The sequence below is a fragment of the Delphinus delphis genome, chromosome 3, assembly GCF_949987515.2.
Source record: "Delphinus delphis chromosome 3, mDelDel1.2, whole genome shotgun sequence".
Taxonomy (NCBI): domain Eukaryota; kingdom Metazoa; phylum Chordata; class Mammalia; order Artiodactyla; family Delphinidae; genus Delphinus; species Delphinus delphis.
Window position 1 is genome coordinate 139,699,762 of NC_082685.1, and position 7,562 is coordinate 139,707,323.

At 39.8% G+C, this 7,562-nt stretch overlaps 1 long non-coding RNA gene across 1 annotated transcript in view; it reads left to right on the forward strand.

Annotated features, from left to right (window-relative positions):
* LOC132422476 (uncharacterized) overlaps positions 1 to 4,259 on the forward strand; it is a 216,235-nt gene extending 211,976 nt beyond the window's left edge. Inside the window, exon 4 of the long non-coding RNA XR_011246431.1 lies at positions 4,219 to 4,259. This is a non-coding gene — a long non-coding RNA (uncharacterized lncRNA). The remainder of the gene's footprint in view (positions 1 to 4,218) is intronic.
* The last annotated feature ends 3,303 nt before the right edge of the window (positions 4,260 to 7,562 follow it).

The following is a 7,562-nucleotide window of genomic DNA, read 5'->3' on the forward strand; positions in this document are numbered from 1 at the left end:
ACGGTGGCCACGAGTCGCCTCAAAGACTAAAATTAAAGTTCTTTGGTTGTGGGAGGAAGGCTCTGGAGAGCTCGAATTCATTCTCTGGGGTGTCAGTGGTTTGGAGACTAATCAGAAGCATGTTAGCATCACAAGGGAGTTTTATTGAAACTTCTGGTTCTTCAAGATTCATTGACAAGGTGGTTTTAAGAGCTCAGCCCTCAAAGGTGTCTGTAAAACTTTTCAGATATAGCCCTACCCTCTCCACTGTTCAAAAATATTTTGGGGATTTTAGTATGTATGTGTTCATTCTAATTCTTAATTGGAAAATGCATCTGAACCTGCGTTCTTATTTTGTGGTTAAGAGGAGGAAGGAAACCAATTAATAGTTATCGAGCACATGCTAGATGACAGGCAAGAATTAGGTGCTTTATTCTGGCTGTACTGGTGCCAAGGAGAGAAGAACCCAGGATGTCACTGAGATTGTTGAAACCCCGTGGAGAATGAGGCTGGCTGAGCAATTAACAGCAAGCTTGGGTCAAGGCATAGAAGAGACATGGCCACTTGCAGCCTGCTCACTAAAAACACCCCCTGCCCTACCACCTAAATCAGTGATCTTCCCTTGTTTCTGTTGGTCACTTTGCCTCTTGGTGTCTCCTCTGCTCTTTCCTGGGCCAGATTTCCTTTGTTTATGAATATCTCACTCCCTGCTTTTTCCAGGATCCTGACTTCAGTACCTGTCTTTCTCCAGGTAGTCTGATTGTATCTTTGATTGTTCATTTTCTTTGGAATTTATACTTGCAAGGTCTTAACTTTGAGTTAGGTTGAGTGTTAAGGGGCAAATATTGCCCTTGATTGTCTTTTGGCTTCTTTTGGTCTCCACTTCCCACTGTCCCAAACCACTACCTCTGTACTAAACTTGGACCCCAAGTCCCACAAGAGTTTTGCTGTCTGCTGGTGGCCAAGAATATAAGCTTTATTTTAAATTTAAAGAAAACATTGAAAATAAACTTTTGCTTTTTTATAAATTATATCAAACACTTAAAACATTTGGGAACATTAAACATTACTTTCATACAATACATCCTCGTGTTGGCCAATATGAAGTTTACTTAAATTCAGTATTTTATATATGCTTCATCATTAATTCTTCCTAAAATTCAATGATTATAATGATTCAACTTTATAAGGTTAAACAAGTCTTCTACGTTATACCCCAGTTATTTTCAAATTTTTCAGATAACGTTTCCAGCAAGGAAATTATAAAAATGTATATGAGTTATACTGAAGGCTTGATTAAAAGGCTGTCTGTGTACAGATACAAGGCAGCTTTTTTGCGGTACGCGGGCCTCCCACTGTTGTGGCCTCTCCCGTTGCGGAGCACAGGCTCCGGATGCACAGGCTCAGCGGCCATGGCTCACGGGCCCAGCCGCTCCGCGGCACGTGGGATCCTCCCGGACCGGGGCACGAACCCGCGTCCCTTGCATCGGCAGGCGGACTCCCATCCACTGCGCCACCAGGGAAGCCCACAAGGCAGCTTTGTTGTCTGCTGATAAGGCCTAAGGTGATAGATGTGACAAGGGTGTTTGTGTTCTAATCAGTGAATTCTGACTACCCAAAGCATGAGATTCAAAAGTTGACCCTTTGTCAGTGTACTGTCCTGTCATATTTTAGGATTGCATTTCCTTGAATCACAGAAAGGTGAAAAAGAGAAAGTTTTTCTTATCGCGGTGCTGTCCCTGGTCTGACCGGTAGCCACATGGAATAACTCGTGATAAAATGCATTTGGTAACATTATAAAATGAAGGAGTTAACTCAGAATAAACTTGATCTAAGAATGTAAACATAGTTTAGCTTGCTGAAGTCCAGCCTACTAGGTTCTTTTTGGGGTCTGACATCAGTGACAGCTTTTTGGCCTTTAGAACTTGATGTCTAGTTCTGAGAAGGACAAATGTTCGGAACAGCTACTGTTCTTTTTCAAGTCCAGGTGTGAAGACAGAATTAAATACATTTCCTTGCCATTGTCCCATGCTTAACCTTTAAATTCCATATTATTAAAAAAATAAATTATGCTTTATACTCTACCCACCTCCAAAAAGAATTTGAAGCAGAATACCAAAGTATTTTCCATGCAAAGTCTCATGTTGACCTTGGTGTCCTGAGGTCTTCCTTGTAGAGAAAGGCAGATTATACCCCAGACAATATCTTTTTCTAAAACCGTCTTAACATAAGGAAAAGTTTGACACTTTCTTCTTCCATGGGAGTATGCCAAACCGTGTCAACTCTATCCAAGTAGGAAAGCCAGATTTCCTCACTTTCCACTACCTCATTAACTGTATGTGTATGTATGTACGTGTGTTTCCAGTCTTCACAAATGTGAACTTCTCTATTTTGCTTTCTCTCCAGCACCACAGAACCATGTAGATCAGTGGTTTCTGGTCCTCATTCTTTCTAGCTCTGCTTCTGAACAGATGGAATGGTTATCTGATGGAATGGGTATCAGTGTTAGTGTCCATATCCTTCTGTGGTGTCATATGTTTTATAGTTGGGCATAGTTTACTAAATTCATTACTTTTTGTTGGCTACTTTCAAAATGATAATTTTAAGTCGTGAAAGCCCCAAATGTCTAGACTTTGATTGACAGGCACTTTGATGGCTTCAGGCATGCTGAGTAGCTTACCCCCAGTGTCAAGCCAGCAGCTGTTTTCCCCAGATACCACCCACTCCACGGCCTCTGAAACACTGGGCTCTTACTATTAACCTTCCTTTAGGGAAGTAGAACACTTGGGTCAAAAATCCAAGCTAAGATTGTCACTTTGACAATTTTGTGCATACCCAGACATGCCAACTTCTATTCTCATTGCACCAGTCTACCACATGGCAGCTCAAACTCCTTGCTTTGCATAAATCCCAGTTTGGAGCATTTAAAGTACCTTGTGAACTTAGCAATACATTTTCTTCTCATAATTACATGCTTTCTCCTTTGCCTACAAAATGCCTAATTTCCCTGTGGCTATTCACACTTGTCTTACTTTGGTAAAAATGTTAAACCACGGCTTCCCTTTAAATACCTGAAGATCAAAACCACCTCTAATCTTCGTTTAGCTAAAGCCTCCCATTCTTTTTTCCTTTTCTTTACATCTTCTACTTTAAGTCTTATATCTTAACCTTTTCTTCACTACTCACTTTAAAGGTCTCCACATGTACCTTCTGGAAGAAATGCAGGCAGAATTTCAAATTCCTACCACCTTGCCAAAGCAGTGGCAAGATTAAACATGTGAGTTGCTTTTCTCTGGCCCTGTCGTTCACTGACCCATAGAAGAGTCCTTCTGTGTCTAGTATTCCTCTGACCTTTAACTCTAGAACAAAGTTGCCTTTGGGTTTCATCAGTTTCCTGAATGTTGTAGAATGCGACTTCAGCTTCAGGGTCTTTGTCACCTCTGGGGAAGTAAATCGAATAAAGCATTTCACATCAGGAGTCTACTAAAATTGTCAGCTCTGTAAATGCAAATTTATCTCTTCAGTTCTGTAATGTGATTGCTTGTAACAAACAAGACAAAAGCATGACAAAAAGAAGAACAACTCCATTGCCTTATTATAATAGAGCACTTGTGTGGGATCTGCTCTGGTTTCTGCACAGGCAGCACTGTATTTGGAAGCCAATATCTCTTACTAGTTTTTCACTATTAAATGTAATTAATTTTAATCTCAAGAATAAAAAAATTAAAGCTCTTATGTGTACAATGCGTGTATATTATTATTTATAGTATATACATATGAATTATGCATATATATATATATAATTTTGGGCCCCAGAACATCATTTAAGAAAACTGATTCTGCCCATGAAGTTATCATTATCATCCTTATTAAATTTTGTGAAACATCTCCATATGCATAGTGACAGGTATTTAGGCATGATGGAAAACGAAAAGAAATATATAAATATGATTTGTGCAGACAGATGCATTATTTAGAAAGAGGTGAATAGCTGTCCACATAGGACACAGCAAGTACCAAATGTCTGGAAGAGACTGTAAGTGCTACTGGCATTCATGTCACACATATGGAGGCCCATGCCCTGCGGGGCACTTGCAAAGAAGCTAGGATTAACTTCTCTGAAATGGAATGACTGAAGGGTGGATAATGGTGGTGACGGAGTCTTAAAGCACTGAGGTCTAAGCCAGGCACATGGATGGCAAGATGACTGCCTGAGATGTTCTCTTCTTTCCAGAGAAGCAAGAAGAGAAGATGGATGATAGCCTAGGAAGAGGACTTCTGGCCTTGGCTGCGAGCTGGGTGACCTCAGGTAGGTCACTTAACATCTTGGAATCTCAGTTGCTGTATTTGTAAGATAAGGGCTGGTTTATTCTTTGAAACCAAGGGACAAGTTTTGAAATGAAAGGTTAGCAAGAAATGTCTAAGCAATTAGTTTATGCGACAGAATTATACAGATTGCTTCCTGCTCGGTAATAAAACCATCAAAAGTTACTGTCTAAGATACTGTCTATAATCATGATTGGAGGATAAGCTTGGTAAAAAGCCATAACATATGTGCTGAGAATGTGAGATGGAATGCGTAAAACCAGGTAGGATTAATAATGACAGGTCTTAGGTAGTTGGGGAAATGTTTGGGAGCTTAATCAGTGAAGTGACAGAATCTACAGTTTAAATTTATGATTTAGTTATCTTCTGAGTGTGCAAAGTTCATGTTCTTATTATGATACAGTGAGGCCCCCCGACTGTAGCTTTTAGGCTAAGCATATCATGGGTTTTGAATTACGCAAGAGATTTGAGTATGTTGGGTTTCGGTAATGACTGTTCCCAGAGCTCCATTAAACATCCCTGATTTCCCTAGTAGTCAGCTAGAATATAATTCAAAATAGGCTGCAGTGAGTGAGGCTTGAAGAAAATAGAAATGGACTGCTGTGGTCACAGCAGAAGTGAAAGGAGGCAGTGCACACCCAGGCTTACAGGTTTCAGGCTTACAGGGAATTCGGAGTGATCTGAAAGTATACCTGGGAGGAAATGAGTATGGGAGAAGAGCCTTGGAAGATGAACAAGTATGAATCATGACCATCAATCAACTCATTGGGAACCTAAAACATGTGATATATAAAACTCAGGGATCTCAGTTCTCCTTTAAAGGTAAAGGGAAGTGTAGCAAGGATCATGGCACTGGGAACACTATGACTACGTTGTCAGTTCTCACCTTCAGTTCACGTGAAAGAGTTTGCCCTGCTCCCCACCTCTGTCCCCACCCCGATACACACATATTCTAGATAAGTTCAGTGAAATTTTTTTATTGTTTTCTATTACGGGGGCAGTTGTCTGAGGCTGAGAAAATAAACTACCCTTAACCTGTCTTTAAATGCTCAAAAAGGGATGCAAATATGAAGTTAGTTCTAAACTCCCCACTAAATAGGGAATCCCAGTGAAAACAACATTGAGCTCGTTCTTTTGCCCATCAAATTGGGAAAAAATAATCATGTATCAGATAGTGTTGATGCCCTGCCCATGTCCCCTTGGCTGACCCCAGAGTTTGCCTGCAGACACTTCATAGACATGCCAACATCTTCCTGTGTCTTTCTTTCAGGGGGCATTCTCTGGGCACAGGAGCATGCCCTGCCCCTGCACAGGTCAGATCGGGAGTAACTGAAAAATAATGCCTTGGAGTGATCCTCAGCCATTGAGGGTTGGTGGATAAATACTCTACTTCCTTGCCTTTCATTGAGATAATTCTAAGTTGTGTTCCATGCAGCCTCTCAGAAGGCCTCCAGAAGGATTGAGACCCAGCTGTTCGTAGAGTAGGGTGATCAACTGGTCCCAGATTTCTTGGAACTGTCCCAGTTTTAGCATAGAAAGTCCTGTGTCCTGGGAAACCCCTCAATCCTGGTGAACTGGGATAGTTGACCATTCTACCATAGAGGTAACTGGCTAGTCAGTGTACTCCTTATTGGTTTTTCTCCCTTCCCTGTCTCACTTCCCCATTTTCTCACAGTGATTTCTGGGATCATCTCCTAAATAAACTACTGCATACTTGGAATTATGTATTTTTTTCAATACCTTTCATCTTCAGTAGATTCTAAGTTGTTAGGGTAGGAGCCCTGTTTTACACAATACTGTCTGTCCACAGCATCTAACACAGTGTGTGAAGCATAGTTCATATTCAGTAAACATTAGCCAAATGAATGGACCCTGTATCATTAACCAAGCAGTTTTAATATACATTATTTGCTGCTGCTTGTCAATATCAGCCTATATATTCCTCTTAAGTTTCCATAGATATCTGCCAGTCACATTGATCAAGTTGTAGGTCAATAGGAGTAGTTTTACAAAAATGATGTATTATTGAAATCTTTTACATCTTTTGATCATCTTACTATTATTCATCCCAGCAGAGGAGTTTTTAAAAATAGAAACGGAATAATGACAAAAATCAATACCTGAGTAGCGTTAGCTAGATTAAGTGCTTTGGTGCACATCTTTTCTGTTAATCCTCAGAGCGACCTTGTCATTTTATATATTTATTCCTAGTTTACAGAAAGTCAAGGCTTAGTATTCTTTGCTCATAATCACACAGCCAAGCAGGGGCCATGTTTCTCACCACCACCCCATGCCTTTCTCATTGCATTATGGGATTCACTGTAACTAGCCAGTAGGTTCTCTCTGAAACTCACCTGCACTCATAGAATTCTATGGAAAGCAAATTCTGGAGACAAAAACACATGGGCCACCATGGGTTGGCTTTTGGGGGTAGTCTTTCACAGCATTTTTTTTTCAAATCTCTTAAATCCTCCTGACAATAGCATCGTTTGCTGTAGTTTTCTCCTAAGTGAATGCTGTACTTCCTCTTAAACACTTGAGAGATTGCAGATCTTTGTCATTCGGTATCATTTAATTTCCTGAATAAAGAAACAAGAAAATGCAGGAGGTTTAAGTATACATTTATAGTTGGTTTTAATTTCCTGTTTACCCTTGTAATGGTGGTTTTCCTTATTTTGCTTCTGAAAAATATAATGAGTGTTTGAAATATATTTTGTTTGCGTGGATTTTCTCATCTTAAAAGAGCGAGCAACTGTATACAAGACAATAGTGTCAACAGATAATTTCCCTTATTAATTACTTTTTAGGTTACTTATATGCTTAAATTTGGTTACAGCACATTTTTACACTGATATATGTGAGACAGAAGGAGAATGTACAGCTAAAATCCCCTGAGTTTTTTTGCTGCCAATGTTGATTGTGAAGTTTAAGAAAAATTAAAATGGTGAAGAATGTTTCAGATGTTAATTTCCAAATGCATTACCTTTATTTTCTTTTTCAATTTTAAAGGTAATATGCACTTATAAAAAAAAATAGAGAGGCATTCCCCTTTATAACCCCTTCTGTACCATCTCTAACACTTCTACCCCTAAGCCATCTGCCTCCCCAGTGGTAACCATGCTAATAGTTTGATGTGTGTGTGTGTGTGTGTGTGTGTGTGTGTGTGTGTGTGTGTGTGTGTGTGTGTGTGTGTGTGTGTGTGTATTTCCAGAAAGAGAGAGGAAAATAACAGATATAAAACACAATACCCATGCTTT